At 39.7% G+C, this 20,856-nt stretch overlaps 1 protein-coding gene across 5 annotated transcripts in view; it reads left to right on the forward strand.

Moving 5' to 3' along the window:
- LOC122766362 (synapsin-3-like) overlaps positions 1–20,856 on the forward strand; it is a 117,176-nt gene that overhangs the window by 71,422 nt on the left and 24,898 nt on the right. The window lies entirely within an intron of this gene.

The following is a 20,856-nucleotide window of genomic DNA, read 5'->3' on the forward strand; positions in this document are numbered from 1 at the left end:
TTAGAGGCCCACATGAAAGTCAGTCCCCAGCTTGTCAGTGCTTTTGGCCCCAGGTTGCACTTCGGACATGCTGCTTCCACCACCAGTGCACAGTCGGTGCCCTTTATCGTCACATAAAACAAGTTGTTAAGCTTTTTCTTTCTTTTTTTTAAGCAAGTGATTTAAACATTTACTGCAGATCAAATTCCTTAGAAATATTCTGATTAGCTACCAGAGAGGTTGTGATTTTGTCAGCATCTTTTCACACTTTTCTCACTTTTCCAACGCCACCCCTGCCCTTGAAACACATTTTTCTTTTAACTACAGACATAATAATGCATACGATTGTTTGATCTTTTTTATTATTTAGTTAAAAACACTAACACTTTGGACACTTAAATAGTCATCCTACATTACACCTTTTTTTTTATCAGTAGTGTGTGTTGAATATTGAATCCAGGACACAGTGTGGTTCCTTCTGTCTGGTGCAACAATCCGAGGCAACTGTTTATCTTTAAATGAGGTGAAAACGAAGCAAATGCAGAGTTTCTCCTCTGTACACATTATGTTAGAAAATCCAACACACACACACACACAGGGACTAAAGCAGGTAGACTTCACAGAAGGTTTGATACCAGTTTGAGAAGGTTTGAGTTTACCTTTATATTCTATACAAACCCAGAAGAACAAAGACACTAAAATATGTGTGTGTGTGTGTGTGTGTGTGTATACGTGTGTTTGCCTCTTGTACTCCTCCAGGGGACACGCCCCCAGCATTTCAGAGGAAAAGCACATATCACACGCAACAAAGTCAGGTCTAATATGTCAAAACCACATTTGGATAAATCTGAACCATCCCTTTATGTTTTTATTTGTTTTTGGTTGGTTTACATTAGTCTAATTAGTCTAAAGTCGCTTCTGTCATACACTGCTTACAGAATGTGTCCTTACAGACGTAACTCAACGCTCCATCTCAGATTTGATTCTAAAATGTCTTCCCCGGTAATTTTCTGTCAAATTCACTAACTCACTGTGATCGTAGACCTGAGCGGAAATGCGCTATCACTGCAGAGGCTTATCTGCAGACACTGACGGAGCTAAGTTGCTGCCAGTCACACTTATATAACCAAGCCAGAAATAATCAGGTCAGGGAACTCTACCCTTAATGTGTCTTCATTAACACTTAGCTCATGTCAAAGAAAATACATGGCCATATATATATAATTAGTTTTTTACCTAGCTGGAGCTTGTGCTTCAGATTTCAGCTTTAAAAGCCAGTTTAATAAAATCATTTATTAGCCTCCTAATCAGTCCATTTTGTACGTTGAGCTACAGATTGAAATGCAGTGATCAGCAAACTGGAGAAAAAATTATAGTTTTACATTCACCTTTCACCCTTGAAACTCATCACCTGCTGTGTATTTGTCCTTTTACTGAAACATAGAAAATAAACATGTTTGTTGGTTCAGCAGAACATTTACAGTAGATTCAGTGCAGCCACACATTCCTGGTCTCAGTCCAGATGTCAAGAACAACAGCACATTAACCAGCTGTGTAAATTCATCGTCGTCATCGTCATCATCATCATCATAATCACCATCATGTTTTATCAGACGTGAGGTCTAATCTGTAATGTCCAGACCTGCTTTGATGGCTCCAGCAGACAAAAGCGGAAACACATCCGCTGCATAGCTTTAGTTAACCTTTGATAATGCCCAGCCGGATATTATTTCAGCCCCAATGCCAAAGTCCGCATCAACAGATTTGTTACATTCCTTAGTTAGACAGTGGATTGGCATGCGTGACAGCTGGATGTCTGTTTTTCTTTTTTCTTAAATGAGGCGATGAAACCAGGACGAGTCAGAGTCGTGGAAACTGAAAAAAGGAGTGATTCACTTGAGTAAAATGACATATGACGTCTCTATATGCAAAGACTCAAAACAGCCCTGAATTCCTCACATACTGTATATCCCAAAGATAACATGAATCAGGCCGTGAGAAGGAAATTGACCAAATAAGGGAGGGGGGCAGTTCCTAGATGGCATTAAAAGATGGTATAGAGCTCCGGTAGCTGACGTCACACAACTGAGGTAAAAGCCTCTGGCAGGAAATGATGCTGTTCACTTCTATAGACGACGTATACTAGACAATTTGTCAGACAACTTGTGTCTTTGCCAGCTATTTTCATCATGAAAGTGAAGATGGTGAATACATATTGTGCCCCGGGATTGCTGCAATGAAACATGCTCACAGTGAGCGGAAAAAGACACAAGCAATGGATTTCATGGGTAGCTCTTGGTAAATCATGGACTAGATTTACCAAGAGCTAGTCTACACAGCAACGTTAACATAGCATTTATTTACATTACACTGCCTCTCATGCTAATGTTATGCTACCGCAGCACAACTACACTATCTTTAGCCGGGCAGACTTCAGAGTTGAATGTTTGTCACAAACCCAGATTGTGTTCACTTGTCTCCAGATGGGTACGCTTGCATTGACTCTGCGTAAGATGAATGGAGGTTTATCAGGAAGTTGTGTGTGTGAGGATAATGCAGTTCTGGAATAATGTCCTCTCCAGCGGTTCCAAATTCAGTTTTGCAACATATTGGTTGATCGCCATTAATTTAAAGTGCGCAGTGAACTCTGACAGTTCATCTTTGCTGCATCTTAGGCTGCCAACATTCATAGAAACTGAGTCACATGATGTCCAGAGTTCTATTCTAGTATATGTTTATTATACAGTACGTTTCCATGCGCAGTTAAGTTTAGCTACGCCATTCAATTACTACTGTCCTTGTCCAATTATTCAAGCACTAGTGAGGAACTGATTTTTTGAATGATGTGTGTCAGCCTCCCCTATGCTAGGTGGTAATACTTTCCCTGCATGTTAGTATGAACCTATGGATTAAGTTGTAATTTGATTCTGATCTGCAGTAAAATTCAAGTACTAACATGTTAACATATAATTTTAAAAGTCCAGTTTTTAGTTAGTTTAGTGGTTCATGTAAAGGTACTGACTGTAAACAAATCTCATGAAAACCAAAAAATGGAATTGATCCTATTACAGTAAGTACAAAATAAAAACAGTCTCTCTTCTGTCTGTTCATAATATGGTCAGAAAGAAACAAGTTAACCTTGGCCTCTGGTTTCTATCAACAGCCACCCTCTAAAATGCAGGAATTATACAAGGCAGGCTGATACAAAGTAATTTCAAAGTGTAGGCAAATCAAACTACTACACTTCATGACAAAATTATGTCTGGGAATGTGGCAAGTTCATCATATGGGAAAGTTTGCCAAGGGGTTTAATAAGCAGAGAGTGTGTGTGTGTGTGATCAGCGTATCTTCTTGACTCACACAATAGTTTAGACTACAATCAAAGGCCTAGTCCACACATAGGTGAGTATTTTTTGTTAAAAATACTGTCAACTGGTGCTGATATAACTAACACTAAAGCCTTTTTGGTGAAGAAGAGACAAAACATTTGGACATCTACAGTGGGGAGTCTTGACGGTCCAAGTACACTGACATTTGTGATTGGTGCTGTATTCCATTCAGGTTTCTTTTTTGTTTGTTTTTGTTTTGCGTCCAGCCTCTGTGATGGGGACATTTTTTTTAGTTATGTCCACTTTTACAGAACCTGCATTAGGCAAAGTAATGCACTTTTTTTTGGAACATTGTAGTTTCATTACAGCAAACCTACTCTTTGTCATTAACATTCGCTGTTGCCTAATTACATAATTACATTACAAGCAAAGTCAAATTCTCTTAACACCATGGTTGTATTTTTCTACATTCTTGTAAATTCTCTTTCACATCTTTCCTTGACGTCATGACATTTTCCATTGAGGTCAAGGAAGAGGTGGGTAAGACTTAAAAATGGCAGCACAGAAACAATATAGTATCGGGATAACTTAAAATAGGGAGGTAATATTATCATAATACCATTTATTTCTACTGCCATTTCCAGCCTGGTAGTGATATTGGTAATACGGTGGTACTGAGGACATGATATTATAGTAATATCATGTTATAATATCCTTATAATGTTATTGGTAATTTGAATGTATGTATACTTTTTATTTACATAATGTATATACAGTCTGTGGAATACCCAAATAAAAATGTTAGAATCAAAATCTATTATTACCAATTTTTAGTTGAAATTCATCCTTTCTTATGTCCAACATGCATTTGCCATTTATTAGGCTATTGCTATATTTATATTGTCAGTTGTCAGGTGTCATTGGACTATTTGGATTCACCAGAAGAGATGAAGCTTTCTTCTGTGTTTGAGTCCAACAACAAGGTCATTATGTTTAAATGATGCACCAAGACTGAAAGAATTGTGGGCCACTGCATGCTCTACTTTAACTTGACTGTCAAGATTGGGACAGGATGAAATGGAAGACAGTCTGTTATGTGTGTGTGCACATGTAACCTGATTTGATTCATGTAACTGAAATGAAAAAAATAAAAGTAAGGATCTTGTGAAATGATTCTGCATGAACTAGGCCAACAGACTCCAAACATAACATGAAGTAAAGTGCAATTCACTTTAAAAAGTCCAATTATAGAAAAAGACTTGCGTAGAGTGTGGCCAGTCGCTGTGGGAGATGACAACAGCATTGTGCACGGGAGGTCTTAACAGCCCGTGTGGCTCTCGGTTGATAAAAGAAAACAGAGCAATGACTCAGTGGAAATATCTTTCATCTGACTGACAAGCTGCCAAAGAGACCCAGAAAGAGGCAGAATTTTGTAAAGATAGCACCACTGAGAGCAGAGTGCCCAGCACTGACTCACCCAGCTCTGCTGCACAGCTCACATGCCATTCAAGTTAAGTGGGACAGACAGAATAACCTCTGGTCTGCAGAAGGGTGCATTGAGGACATGTAATTCATTACTCAGTAAATGTGCTTCATTCTAACTGTTCGCTAGATTGGAGATTGTATGTGCCTGTTGAATAATGAATGAGTCCTGAGGAGTAGTGTTATTGGACTGTGACTCTGTTTACTATGTATATATAAATGGATCATTAGAGGGAAATTCAAAGCTCTTTACCCGAGACATCTTCTTTATGAATATACAGCAAAGTACGACTAATTGATTATTCATCGATTACTAAATGAATTGGCAACTATTTTGATCATTGATTCATTGTTTTTTTTGTTATTTTAGTAATTCTAACAGGTTCATTTTCTGACATTTTGTGGACCAAACAACTAATTGATTAATCAAGAAAATGATCGACAGATTCATCGATGAAAATAGTCATTAGCTACAACCCTAGAAACAACTGAAACAAACGCATCTTAGAATGTATTCCGTTTGGAGTGACTTCACATTAGGTGCCCTGCTTTGATCAGAACATGCTGAACAGTTGGAAATGACTGTTACGTTGAGGTCAGAATCTACAGGATCCTTTCATCTTTTCCGATGGTTCAGTACCAGATTATAGACAGCCGTGTTGTGCTATGACTTGACCAAAAGTCGTTGCTGACTACACAGTACTGACCGACCTCACGCATGACATGATAAAGATGGAAAGAAGGAAGTCATCATGACCCTGTCTGGAGGCGCCCAAGACTAAGCCTTCATTGTTATTAACTTTAACATATTACACTGGATAAAATAATCAGTTTGGGGGGCTGACGGGTACCGAAATCCCACATCTGCTGTGAACATCTTGCTGTGATTTCCTTATAAGGTGTAGTCTGACCCTGGTATAAGTGAAAGCAGAGTGATTCTCTTTTGGTTGTTTGGGTAGCGTCCTTGTCGCCACCCTTCCAGTTGAACAGGAGGTGACATTGAAGCCTGGTGGCGCCTTAATTTGCCATTCAGTCTGTCAGTCCACTGCACCCAGTTGTTCAGCATATTTGTCTTCTGATGTGGAGTCAAGATTTTAGTGAAGGAAATGTAAACATGGCCCTGACCCATGATCCTGCTCACAATGGGACTCCCCCTGCAATAAAAATGTGATGTACGGTCAGTAATTTCCTACTCAGGCAGGCCAAATGCAACCACAGTGCTCACTTCTCAGACGCAGAGTCCCCTGCTGTACTCCACTGTGCATACTTGGTCTGTGTGCGGTCAGGAAGCCCCACAAAATGACCATGTTGTTTTACTGCATGAGACAATAAGACACCAGATATAACCGTAAGCATGGGCATATGACAACATAGAAATAGCTTTTGAGGAAATCCTTAAGGTTGTCAGCATGTCTAAACTGGTCTGATGGTATGAATGGTAAAAGGAAAACAGTTGTCATATCATTAGCATTATGATATCTGTAGAAAAAAAAAATGTCCTTGAAAGGTTCAAAGGATTTCTCCATTTATTCACAACATAGAGTAAGTACGAAAAATACAAAAAGTCAAATGTCTTGAACATGGATGGGGCATCTTTTAACATAGATTTCCCGCTGTAAACTCCGCCAAGCAGTGCCTGGCGAGTGAAACTGACAGGGACTGTTTACTTAGAGCACCTTCATTTGTGGATTAAATATCGATATTCATCTGGGGTGACAAAGTCAGAAAAGATATTTTACTTTAACTTTATCCCTTTTTACTACATCAAGTAACTATTGTTGAACATAAGCCGTGTTTCCACCAATTTGGTACAGAACGGTACTGACCCAGGGCTTTAGCAATCCAACCCATACCATACTGTACCAAACCAAACCGTACCATGATGGAAACACGGCAGTAGTAGAAAGAGAGTTTCCTCTGCTCAGAAAACTGTTAATTGTTAGTGTTTCCCTGAAACTTCCACAGGCGAGGGAAGGTGTGTATGGGGAGAGAAAGTTAACATAGAGAAGATGGTTGAGTGAGTCATCAGCAGGTCAGAAGTCAAGGGTCTAAACAGAGGGTCCACAGGATGCTGACTTCACATACTGATGGGTGTGGGGACACGGGCAGGTCTAAATTTAGAAGTGACATCACACTGTCAGGACACCCCTGTCATTCTTTTCCTCTTACCCAAGCATGTGTTCCATTCCAAAAGCTTCTCATTATTTTGGCTGGAAATTCAGGCAGTTTAGGAGTTACTGTTTTAAGAATGAGTCATTTGGCCTTTGCATGAAGAAGAGCTATTATTTTAAGAATAGTATCATTTCTGTTGGTGTGTGTGGGAAGTGAAAAATGCCAGAGAATTGACTGTTAGTCATTAAACATTTAAAAAACAATGATCCAAGCTGTTCCTTTGTAGATTATAACAGATTATAAGATACATATACTGTATATGATGTTGTTGGACTGCCTTTTGGTTTCAGTGTTTTGTGTATGTGTCCTCTTGTCGGCTTAATTATGGAGCTTTTCCACTGATACGCGGTTTGGTATGATTTGGTAACGTGGGCGGAGTCATCATAGCACGGCATTTTGAATCCTTGGGATCCGTAATGTGACCAGTGCCATGACAGTTTTTGCAAATGGAAATTCACTTCAAATGTCACCTACAACCATGCACCTGTTGAATCAATTACGCTGGTTTCCACTTCCATGTGCTGTGGTGTATTGTCTGTTTTGTTTTAAATGGGAACATTAATTCCATGGGCTATTAAAGAAAAGCTGGAGTTGAACTCCTCAGGAAAATGTTTATAGCATAAGTGAAAAGTAGGCTCAAAAACAGCCCCTCCTCCTCTGCTCACTTGCACAGTGTTTGATTAATTAATGTTGAATTAACTTGGGCCACACTGGCGGCGTCATGCACATGCACGTCTGGGGTTGTGCCTCAGACAGACTTTCATTGGCAGGCATGTAAACAGATTAGATTGGTTTCCCTGCCTCAGACCCAGACTTGGTAGCTTGAATTAGCAAGAGTGATGACTCATATAATTCATAGCTCAAAGTCAGCACTACAGACCTGCAGGGTTAATATGTCAGGACAGTTTTTTGATCGGCTTTTCTCCACTTGTTGTTTAGAGTCACTAAATTAGCATTTGCCAGTACCTAATGGAAAGATTCCACCAGTATTTGTTTTGGGGTATGATGAACTGTTGTTGGGAGAACTCCCTTTACAAGTCTTTGGGATGGCTCAGTTTTTCTGTGGTTGGTGATGAACTTTCGCCTCTGAGACCAGAGGGTGTGGGTTTTGTTGACCATAGCTGACCATGATTTGCTGTATAAACCACAGCAGGAGGTAAGTCATCCCACGTTTATTTTTATGGCTGGAGTCCCCCTTCAACCAGACATGAGACTCTAAACAAACATTTATGCACGGCAACGGAACATAGTCCCATTACACAATTATTTTTTCTAGCTGTTAAGAGATTCATAATGGTGTTTAGATAGCTTACAATAACAGTGTCTTTGTTAAGGAGATCTGAGTCCTGTTATCTGAGTCATCACAAGCACTCCACTCTGTTTGTGCTTTTATTTGTCCTGGAAGTGAACCTGGATTTAATTTAGAAATAAATAACATTTGAACTAATGCAAATGCAACAAAGGCTGTTTTCTTTTAGTGTTTTCTCTGCATATTGATACAGCAGTTACATCATGTCCACTTTTTTCCCCTGAAGTTTTGGTTGATGGGAGGGGACAAAAGATTGTTGTATTAATTCATTAATTTGTTTATTATTACACTAAATTATGGGCTGTTTTTGTTGGGTTTTTTGTCTGTCCTGTTCCTTAAATAGTAAAAAAGAAGTGGGGTCCAATAAATGCAGGTTCATCAGTTGCTACAAATTTTGTACCAAAACGTATAGTTTGTGATGTTAAGGAAATATACAGATATTTTTTTATATTAGATGAAAAGTGTGGTTAAAAAAAAGGTGCATAGTTAGGCTCATGACATAACTGATTACTTTCAGTAATGTCTTCTTTTGCATACTTATGGGTAACTAAGACTGAGCAGCCCATGACCAAGGTAGGGGATTAAGCTTGTACCTGGAGGGTTGTCGGTTTGAGTTTACCATTGCTCATTCTTAATTGGACACTCGAAATTGAACACATCCTTGGGGCCACATCCAGTGTACTTCTAGTAAGAGCTGTCATTTTTTCCAAAAATTAAGTTCTAAAGAATTTATATATATATGATTTATAATGAATTGATTTGAATGCTCCGACATTCCGTTCTTCATCTAAAATGTAATAATGTTACATCTATACATTTGTCAATGCAAACAGCGGGCACTATATATCTGCAGAGAGAGGACAGAGCTGACACTGTAATTTGATAGATTGGGTTATGTCAGGTGGGACATTCAGTGTAAAGAATCTCAAATAAAATATGTGGATCCATGATATAAATCCATTCATCCATCCATCTTCTACCACGTTATCCTCCTCATGAAGGTCACGGGGGGTTGCTGTACCAATCTCAGCTGCCATACACATCCAATTTACCTAATCAATTTACCTAATCCCCATATTGCATGTTTTTGGACTCCATGCAGAAAGGCCCGTGTTCCGTCCGGGTCGTGAACCCGATTCTTCTTGCTGCATGACATAAATCATGAAGCAAAAATCATCTAGATTAAGGATTCGATTATTTCCATCATTTTTCTTCATGCACAATTCAGTGCTAACTAAATGTAATTTATTCATGGCTGGAGTGTGTGATTCCACTCGTCCTTGCTGCTGCTTGCACAGCTGGTATAAATACAGACTAGGTTTGTTGCATCCAGCTGTTCCCAAACATCTTCCTTCTTGATGCCCCTCCTGTCTCCTCTCTTAGTACTGTGTCTTAATTGAAAACAGCGGCGGTGCTGACATTACAGCTGAGCCGTGGTATTCACCCATCAAAAAAAGTTGCTGACACCTCTTCCCTTCATTTACTGAGCCTTATAAGGAGTAGGGGACATTTCTGAATACAGTAATATATGCTTGAAGGTCTTGTGATGTTGTAACTTTTTTAATTCCAGCTGTGCCTTCTTTCTGTTTGGAAATAAAAAAAAATGATGTGCACCTGTTGTACGCAGATTGTAAATAATGTACTGTATACATACATGCGACAGTATTACACTGTCTTGCCTCAAACTAAACTAAGATGTCACAATTTGCCTTCATACACCCGTCTCTTGTTAACTCAAATGTAAGTTCATAGTGTCTATTGAAAACAAAGAAGGTATGAAGGAACTTTGTCACGCCTTTAAAACTGTAGTGCATCAACTCTCACTTTATTGCTTGAGGAATTCTCTGGCGTGATCTGACGTTGTTGACGAAGGAGCGCCTAGGAGTGTCACTTCTAAACACATTTATTAATGATGTGCATCATGGTTAATAATATTCTCCGCAAGCACTAAATCGAAGAATATGTGTATTGTGCGTTTAAACTTGACTGAGACCTTGCAAAGGCATGCCTATGACTGAGTGTGGCGATTTTTCATGCAAACAGTGGAAATCAGCACACGATTGAGTCTAGTGTCCAAAGCCCAGCCATCCTACAACTCAGATTTGAAGGTCATTCATTGTCTACCATTTTATTCTCCACTGAGCCAATCCCATCTGACATCGGGCGAAAGGCGGGGTACACCCTGGACAGGTCACCAGTCCAACCTCCAGGGCCAACCTTAAAATGTATGTTTTTAAATGAGAAATGAGTACTGTGTCTTATCAAGCATTTAAACACTAAAAGCATAAAACTGTGACCGTGTAATGCAGTGTTGAATGTAAAAAAGTAGAACAGTCAATGTGCTCTGTCTAATCCTGACGCCTACAGTTTCTCAAAGCCTGCAGGCTGCAATGACGCTGCCCATTTCGAAGATCCAGCCTCGTGCATTTAATTTGCTTTGTGTGGAAACAGGATATTAGGAAGGGACCTCATTCAGGAAAGAATTATTTTAAGTCCCTGTAAAGCAAATTCAGAGTTTCTCCTCTTCACACATTGTCTATGTTAGAAAATAGTGGCTGTGAAGAACATAACATGGAGCAAAGAATTCCAAATAAAAACAAAAAAACTGTTTCACTCAAGTCAGGATTATTTTAGGCATGTCTAAAATATGGCTCAACGATATAAAATCCCTCAGCATGTGCTGACGGTGGTTTGCCGGTCACCCATCAGTACCTGCCCCTGCTCCTCACTACCTTTGGTTTGCCAGCTAGCTGACATGTCTTTGTCCCGAATATGTGTCTTATCTCGACGCAAACACACAGGCTCCTGCTGTGAGGCTGCAGTACCACTAACATAGAAAGAGGGAGACAGAGAGCAGGTCTGTGGCTAAACCAGCTCTGTGTAAATTGTGTCGTTACACTGCGACCAAACTGGTAGAAAGCTTGCGTCTCTTCATGTTTCTGAAATAAGTGGTTTAAAGCCACTCTTTGTCGCCACTAAAGTGCATCGGTCAGTACGTGTGTGTGTTCAGCTCCTCCAGCAGCTACACCCCCAGTCTCTCAGAGTGGAGAATGTTCCTGAATTTTACCTGATTAAAAACCTAATTGTTATACACTTAATTCTGTTTTGATCATTCAAATTTGGCAAAGTGGCCAGTAAGACATTTCTTTGTGCTGTGACAAAGTCCTTAAATTGAAATGAAGTTCTTAGAATTGAAGAAGAACATTTCACTTTACAGGGACTTTAAGGAAACTCTTGACAGTGTGTGCCCCTGACCTGTGGTCTCCCTGTTTCTACATATATGTCATCACAAATGACATAATTCAGCTGTTTGCCTGTTTGTGCCAAGGTTTGAATGTACTGTATGTCTGGTTTCGCCAGTATCACTAAGCTGAAATAACTGACGGAATGATTCCATGCGACATTGAATCCAAAAGTGCACACAGCCACCTCATTACCGCGCAGTCTTTTCCGAGACCTATTACTGCAGGAAACTCTGGAAAATGGGAAAGAAACATCTCTTTTCCTTTTTAGACTGCGAGGAATGTGGCACAGCATTGATGGTTTTTACAGGACTGGCTCACCCGAGGTCTGTCTGCCCTTTTTCTTCTGAATCAGGAATGTAGGTTAGTGAATTGATTAGTGCTAATAAGGCATGTCAGGGTCCCTATTACAGCAGGACTGCGGAGAAGCTAGACTGAAATAGCTCCTCTTTGGTACAGTCTGGACATGTACTTAACACAGGCTTTCAAACAAATCTGTGTGTCTTATTTAAAATGAATGGACTACACAAATAGTGGGTGTGTTCTGTCATTAAGTCCCGTTGGTTAACCAGCCGCACAATTAACCACCTGTGAGATCATTTAGATATTACAAGCAATTTCTCCATGAGAGCACTTGTGTATATATTCTCAAAGACTGCTCAAAGGGGAATTCATTAGAGTTCTTGAAGGTGTTTCAGTGTGGGACATTCACACTCTGTGCCACTTTATTAGATACACCTGTTCAACCGCATTTCAATCACATGGCAGCAACTGAACGGGACTCTGAACATGGCGAGGTTTTTGGTGCCAGACTGGAGCCAAACTGCTGATCTACTTGGATTTCCATGCCCAACCAATTCCAGAGTTTACAGAGAATAGTGCAAAACAGAGAAAATAGAGGCTACACCAGATGCCACTCTTGCTACATTATTAGGTGCCCTGTGTACCTAATAAAGTGGCATTGAGTGCATATAGCTGCTTTAGCTACAGCATTGACTGCAGCAAAGATAAAGGGAAGTCACATCAGTTACCAGTTGTGTTTGATAATGCCAGCAGATGAAAAGTGAATGAAATTAACAGTCATTTTTCATCTGGGGAACATGAATACGTTTGTGACAGGCCGTCTTTATATACTGTGTATATTTTTCACTGGATCTGTCAACTACTCTGAGAACCCTGAACATCTAAAATAAATCCATATATCTGTTTTGTAATAGAGATTTCAGTCTGAAGCACATGACAGACTGAAGGACATTTGGACCCACGCTGTCATCCATGGAGCCACCCTACTGTTATGACAAAAACAATCTTAATTAAATCAAAATCACATGAAAGCTGACGACTGAGGACCCATTCCTGGCTCCAAGAATTTGGCTAGTTCTTGATTTAATTTTGCTTTACTAAGCAATTAATTAAGTTTTCTCCCTTAAAACGTTTTCTTAAAGGGACTGTTGTCTGAAACCTTCAAAATGAGACAGCAACCAATTGTGTGTGGCTGTTGCAGCTGCCATGGTGATTCAACAGTGACTCAACTTCAAAAGCAGATATTTAATCTAAAACCTCTCGCAAGGCTACAGTAGTGTTTTTGCAAATGCTGTGTATTGTTTAATAAGAGAATAAATAATAATACTGTACATAATAGCATGATTCCCAGCTCTGAAAAGCTTTATAGAAAATGACAAAGACGCTATAGGCAACATCTCCTCCTCTGCTGCTGCTCACTTAGCGAGCTGTGGTGAAAAAGCAGGTGGCTTGGCCACCGAAAGATGCCACCAAACATCCCAGTCACCTCTCCGTCAGCACCTCGATGTCGTCAGGAAGCGACCGCCCTGGAAACTTCCATCCTCGGATATATAAGTTTTCCAGACAACTGTCTCCTTATGGAAATTCACCAGGAGGGACCTTAATGGAAGCCAGATGAGCTTAAATTCCACAACAACAATTACCATGCCCAATTAGACAGCTTTTACTGTATAGACTTTAACACAATGGCTATCTACTGTTGGTTGCAGTTGTGGGCGGATGTTGGCACTGGAGGTTGCCATGACAAGTCATAAATATCTATTATGGAGGCGTATACAGGAACTACTGCATGTGTCATGCTTATGTCACGTATAGTTTGGGAACTTTCTTAAGAGGGTTTACCATCTGGATAGTTTAAATGGGTGGTGTCAAGTTCTCTGAAAAGCATTTAGTTTAAAGTCAACACTTGAACAAGTCTGTGAAGGTTCACAGTCATCCAGGTCATAGTCATCTTTAGTTGGCTAGAGTTGCTGTGGTCAAGTGGTCTTGCCTCTTGCATGAGAGGTGAACGTCTTCTCATCCACAGTGACACCACACTCCAAAAAAGGTATTCTCGATATCCAGATCACCACCAAATCCACTCACTGGCCACTTTATTAGGTACACATGTTATTGTACACTGCTGCTTCAGTCGGATCATTCTCCTGTGACCTTTGGCATCAATCTTGTTTGTACCATTCTCTGAAAACATGAAAGAGATGGTTGTGTGTGAGAATCCCAGCATTTTAGCAGTTTCTGAAATACTTAGCAACTGGACAACCATGCCAAGTCACATACTGTAAATCACCTTTCTTCCTCAGTCTGCTTCTCAGTCTGAACAGGTCGTCTTGACAATGTCTGTCCAGAGTGATTGGCTGATTATATATTTGTAATTATATAGATATTATAAAGCAGTGGTGAGTGTATAATTACTTCTTTCTTGGACAGGATAATTTAATCCACACTTGTCCTTTACTTTGTGAATTATGCTGCTCAGAGACAAAAACCTAATTTCCTTTCACGGAGCTAATAACACAATTTCAAATTAGGGATGTCCCGATACAACTTTTTCACTTCCATTACGATACCGATATTGCAGCCTTGAGTATTGGCCGATACAGATATTGATCCGATGTGATATCAGCACGAATCATACATACTTTAATGACTTTTGTAGTGTGGAATGTTAGAATAGGCTTGATCAAGTGATATTACTTAAACAGAACAAACAGTCAGCAACAGTAGGTATGAGGAAAAACTGACCCATTTATTATTTACCAATGGGTTACATCAATTTTAACCTTCAACATAAGAATATTGGATTTTTTTTCCATGTCAATTTCATACAGTCTCTGGATAATTTCATCAGGAGGAAAGTACCAAGTGCTCATGGTGGTGTTTTCAGAGCACCCGTGCTTCAGGTAACAGCGTGTCTTCAGAGAACACCCCCCTTGTTTTACCTATTTTGGATTAGCCCAACCTACACAGGGTGAGTGACTCGTCCCGCAGGTAAACACAGAGCCCGAGGACCGGCCCCACAGACGTACTTAGCTCATTTAAAACACACAAAGCTCTTGGCATGGCTGGTTTTTGGGGTATAATTAACAAACGGAGGTTGTTGAAAGTCGACAGGTGGCGCTGGTTTATCAAATAATGTTGTTTTAGCAGCTCGCCTCAGGATGAGCTGGCATGGTGCTAATGGCTAACTTGCGCTCGCTGTGCAGCTTCGTAGCCTCTGATTTCAGAGGTGAAAGAAAAATGTTTAATCTCTGAAATAGCAGCAGCACACACACGCTGTTGTTGTGATCACGTGGGCTCTACATGCATCCAACACGCGGAGCCCACGTGATCACAACAGGCGCTGGAGCAGAATGGACTGTTGTATCGGAGCGCTTATATCGGAGCTTTTAGAGGCACGATATAATCCGATATGCATTTTTTGGCTGATATCGGACCAATATCTTATATCAATATCGGATCGGGACATCCTTATTTCAAATATAACTCAATACGCCTGAAGACAGACATGATCCCTTAGAGTGATCTGAGCAGTTTGGAAATGTGTATAATATTTCTGATCATTTTGGTGTTTTAAAAGTACCCAATACCAAACATGTCATCATTTTACAACCTACTCATAGTGACAGTATCCTCCAGCATATCCTCGTAAAACCGCAACTCTTCGTTTTTACACTTTGCCTTTTGGATGGATACCATTAGTGAGCTTTAGAAGTGGTTTCCTTGTTTCCAGGCTTTAGGCCGTGTTTCGCTAATTACTTTCCGGCTTCAGCCTCATACTTAGTGTACAGTCATACTTTGAGGTAATGGATACTTTTCACAAAGGGTTGGATTATTTAGTATGAGTATATGGGCTTGGTTTAAAAGCTTTAACAGGTACTATGAACTATTTGTTAGTGTTCACGTCACTCTGTTGACAGTTCATGCCCGTAACCATGACACCACTTCCCTTCCTGAGCTTCTTTGGTGTTTACCTCCCTGTTTTTGTTCTGCCAGTGCAAACACTGCTCCTTCACACGAAAAAGCTCATCTGTACTCCATTCTGAGCTCTTGTACCCATCATCACAGTATAACGTTTGTCTCTCCTGGGACTTATCTGTACTAATAAATCTTTATCCACAGCTGTATACTTATATATGGCTCCAGAGTGAAAGGTTACACTTGATTTAAAACGACTCAAACCTTTACACTCAACATAGACAGCTGAATCTGCTCCTGACAGGTGTTTGATTTCAGTCTGTAAATGAGCAGTGGGACATGCATGATAAACATTACTGGTCTCGTGAGGCTCACTTTATCCACAGGCAGGGTTTGATGTGGACAGGCTGTCTTTGGTCCTGCTGTGGTTGGACTCTTGAAAAGGATTCTAGGTCGGGGTTACCCGCTTCTCGTCGTCTACCCGGGCCATCGCACCTCACAACTTCTCCTTCATGTGGCAGATTTGAGCGGCCGTAATGTAAATTAAGAGATCATAAATGCTAGATGAATGCACCATGTGTTTTGTTGGATAATACATGTGCCCCCTAAGAGAGATTCAAATGCAGCACTCATAAGCTTTTCTTTGAATGAAATGTGTGACCCAAAAATGCAACAGTGGACTTGTACATTATTTTTATTTTACTATATAAATTTAAAGTTGGCAATAAATACCATTTATACTGCTCATTATGGCATTTAAGTGGTCCTCAAGATTTTGAGGGTTGTTGAACAAAGGCCAGTCTGTCGTCTACTTCATAGAGAAATACACCTTTTCTTGGTTGCGTTGTCCTCCTAAGGTGACAGCATGAAAGTCACTGCACTGATAAAATGAAATCACGTATAATTCTGTGATTCATCATTTAGCTCAATTCTATACAGCTTTTAAGCTGGTTCATTGAGTTTTACAGTCCTCTCAACATTAACAATGCTTTCTCTCCAAAACTAGTCAAATATTCTATTCTATTCTTGGATTATTTTATGTATTTGTCATAATTAACATTTCGTTTTGATGTATTAACAATAGTGGGGTCGTTCACAAGTCCTCCTGGAGGTGGAGGCTGAGGGAATATAATGAAGTCTGTCTGCAAATGAATTTGTGTTTATGAGGCTATTCCGATGTGTTTCTTTGGAGACCAAGGTGTTTGAAAGATGACTATATAAGTCATGATGATATAAGTCACGTTATATTGTTTCAGAAAATAGACCATCTTTACAAAACTTCATTGTGAATGCAGTGTAGTTGGGTGGTAACCTCCCTTTTAGGAGACATGGTTGAGTGTAGTATTTATAACTCCTTTTCCAGTCATATTATGCAACTCTTTTTTACCTGTAAAGCCCTAAAAATGCACTTCTGTACCTTCCCACTACTTAATGGCAAACAGTCAAGGTTAGTGGCTGTAGCTTTTTTGAACATGGCAAAGCAATCAGCTGCTAAAATGCCTAATATCTCCCTCTGGGGTTGGAGCCCAATATGGAACTAAAACAAGTCTGAACATTCAACTTACATCCACCTGGCAGCTCGAAAGGCGTCGCCAGATGAATACTAATAGTTGCTACGTGTCTGCTGAATGTGTAAATTTGGCCCACGTGTGGATTTTTGATGGAATCATAAAATATACAGGTAACACATGTGAGTGGCCTACTGGCACTGGGGTCACAGTCAGTTTTTATCTAAAATTTCCTCAACTTTGGTTTAATCATTGTAGGGAACCATTTTTGCATGCATATTTCCGTCTAAAGAACACACAAATACGTCACCAATGGATGCATTTAAAATTTCCACAGTGGGATTTGGAAACTTTCACTTGTCTACAGATGGATGTTTTTTGGATGAGAATGTCACATGGAGGGGTTTTGGAGTAATGGAGTCATGATTCACCTCAGACACTGACCTGAGTGACGATCCTACGTGACTCACTTATGTAAAACAAACTTTTATGGCCAGACGGATGGGGCCGTCTGCAGGGGTGGATGGGCTTCCCTCAAGTATTCCCAGCATGTGCCAGGCATTGGTCATCTAGTGGATTTGCTGTAAGTTAAGCAAGCCTGTGTTACGAAATAAAAACTAGACTGGTGAAATCATCCACCATATAATTAGCTTTTTTAGCATGTGACTTCTTAACATCTTTACCACACTAGATGCCTTTTACAGACTTCTGCCTGGAACAAAAGGCTGAGTTGCACGTATGCAGCTGCAATGAAATGGAAAGCTGAAGTTTGAAACCATGAGCTCCACATCTAACAAACTCACCGCCGCAAAAAGGCCACCAATACTTTTTTTACCGACCGAATCATGTTTTGTTCTACAATCTCATAAAGAATATCAATCACAGTAAAATAAAGACTTGTCACGTAAAATGCCTCCCTTATGTCTGAGGGAAAAGTTCCCGTCAAAGTTCACAGCAGTGTGTTTTCTTTCTCTGCTGTATTTTATGGATAAGAAGAAGAAAAAATATATAAATAGAGTTTAAATTGCCAAATCTAAATGAAATTGTCAAAGAGTTACCCAAAAACTAGAATTATAGAACACTATTATAGAAGTAGAAGAGTATAGAGTATAAAAGTTAGATAATCACTCAGTTATGTCACTTTGCAATATAACCAAACTTTTAAGAAACCAATAGTCAGATTATGGAAGAGTCCCAAAAACTGCAACTAACAATTATTTTAATAATCGATTAAATCTGTGTTCTCCAAACCTGGAAATGATGACGTTCTCAAAAGTCTTTTTTTGTCCACTAACCAAAATTATTCAGATTTTATGTTTTTAAGTTATATGGAGCAAAGAAACCAGAAAATATCCACATTCAAGCAGAAAACTTGAAATTAGTTGATGATTACTTTAATCGATTAATTATCGATTAATCCTTGCAGCCCCACAAATAACCTAAAGCTAATCTAAAATCAAAATACCAGTGATTATACATTATGGCGTGTCTGACACATGTAACGTCCAGTTAAATGGTTAGAAAGTGATCCAGTGGAATTTTCTTTTCTCTTTCCCTGATAATACCACATCAGATTAGGTGACGGTGCGTTTCTCTGGTCTGTGAATCAATCCGAAAACAACCGTTTGCTCACGTCTCCGTCTGCCTCCCCAGTTTCGTCAGGAGCACAGGATGTGGTCAGCTCACCCCGACATGTTTAGTGTCTGCCGTCATTGCCATGCTGATGGGAATGGCTGGAAGGAACATGTCCAGACAGAGTGGGTGGCTCCAGCCCCTTCCACCCAACCTCTCTAACAGACAGACAGACATCCACAATGTTAAGACTGGGCTTTCCTCAGACACTTGCTAAACCTCAGTCATCTTATCAATCATCATGTGACGCAAACAGGTAGCTGCTTGTGAGCAGCTGCATACCGGACTTGCTTTTGATTTTACTATTGAAACTGAAGGAATTAGTTATTTTGTATTTGTAAACCATTACGCCAATGTTTTTGCTATTGGTTATAAAGTAACTGTACTATAATAGGTTTGGTAAAATAGACATGACGGTAATTAGAAAGGTGATGATTTTTAGTCTCAGGAAATTCAGGTTTAATGCTGTTTCCCAGTTCGGCTGGTTCGTTATGGTTAATGGTCTGTATTTGTATAGCACTTTTGTAGTCTTGATGACCACTCAAAGCTGCTTTACGTTTCAGTTTTGCCATTCACCCATTCACACCCATTTACTCACACTTTAATACAGCACATCTATGTGCAGCACATCTTCTATTACTTTATTTGTTTAACAAGCTTCTGCTTCATTATGTCAAAATGCTATAGAAATGTGGCGGTGCAAGATGGCAGAGTCTGTAAAAAAGGCCCTTGTAAAAATACACAATCTAAGGCTATGAAAACCTACTTATTTTTATTATGTTTTTTTATTATTATACTCTAATACAATTTCTACCAATAAACCCTTCTAAATTGATCACACTGAAGACACCAAGTCAGTTGCCAGTCAAACACACCTCTCTTTGGCACACCAATAGCAAAAATGCCATGTTAGAATTAGAAATTCTGAATGATGTCAGAGATTGTAGCTGAAAATTGTTGATCTTAAATCACAAATCACATCTCAAGAAAAGGAATGCTTCTGTGAATGATTTTCATGAGGATTGTAACTCGTAACCTCTGTCAAACACTTTATGTCACCTACTACTCAATAGAGGAGGGAGTCTTTCAGAATCTCACGATTCAATTTGATTCTGATTCCTCGGGTCAAAATTCCATTAAAAATTGATTGAATGGAAGTTTGGAAAAAGGCAATGTAAACACACGCAAATCCAAGGAACAATATTGCATTTGTTTAAACTGAACAAACAAATATTCTGGATATAACCTGAAAAGGTTGTGAGGCTTTGACATACCTTTGCTCACTTGTAATCATAAAACTGAAGCTTTCATTTTCTACTATGCTGCATGGGAGCAGGTCACGCTATGAAACAACAATTTAAACCAAATTAAGTTTGTGTATGCGAATTTCCGAGGTTGTTTACTTTGGCCATATTTTCAGGTGTTTTAAAGTGTGCAATAAGCAGGGTGTAAACACTACAGTTTCCATTTTTATGGATGAAATAAACTTGATTCTGGACCCTTGAACACACTCATTGCTCTCATTACAGTCTCAGCTCCCGTCTGAATTCTGGCACTTGGGAAGGGATAAAGGAGACAGAGTGCTCTTTATCTTGGCATCGTGTCGACCAGGACTGCACTGTTAGAACCTGTCAACAGAAGCAGTGTTCACAGTCACACCCTCAACCAGCTCCATGTCAGTTTCAGCCTCTGCACTACACACGCTGACGGCAGCAACTGTCAGTGCCAGGGCAGGGTTTGGACGAAGTAATTCCTTTTTAATGCCCAATCTGGTCCCGTGCCTCAGGCATAAACCTTACATTTCTATTAAATTGTGTCCACCACCTGAAGAAACCTACAGAAATATTAATTCTAAACAATTGGACAGTTACCAATTGTACAGTTTATCATTCAGCACAAGAGTCCCTTAAGCTGTAACTTGGTATTGTTACCAAAGTGTTATTTCCCTGTGACCACTCGCAGTCATATCAGTAGATTCATGAAGG

Source organism: Solea senegalensis, linkage group LG3 (genome assembly GCF_019176455.1).
Source record: "Solea senegalensis isolate Sse05_10M linkage group LG3, IFAPA_SoseM_1, whole genome shotgun sequence".
In the NCBI taxonomy this organism is placed as follows: domain Eukaryota; kingdom Metazoa; phylum Chordata; class Actinopteri; order Pleuronectiformes; family Soleidae; genus Solea; species Solea senegalensis.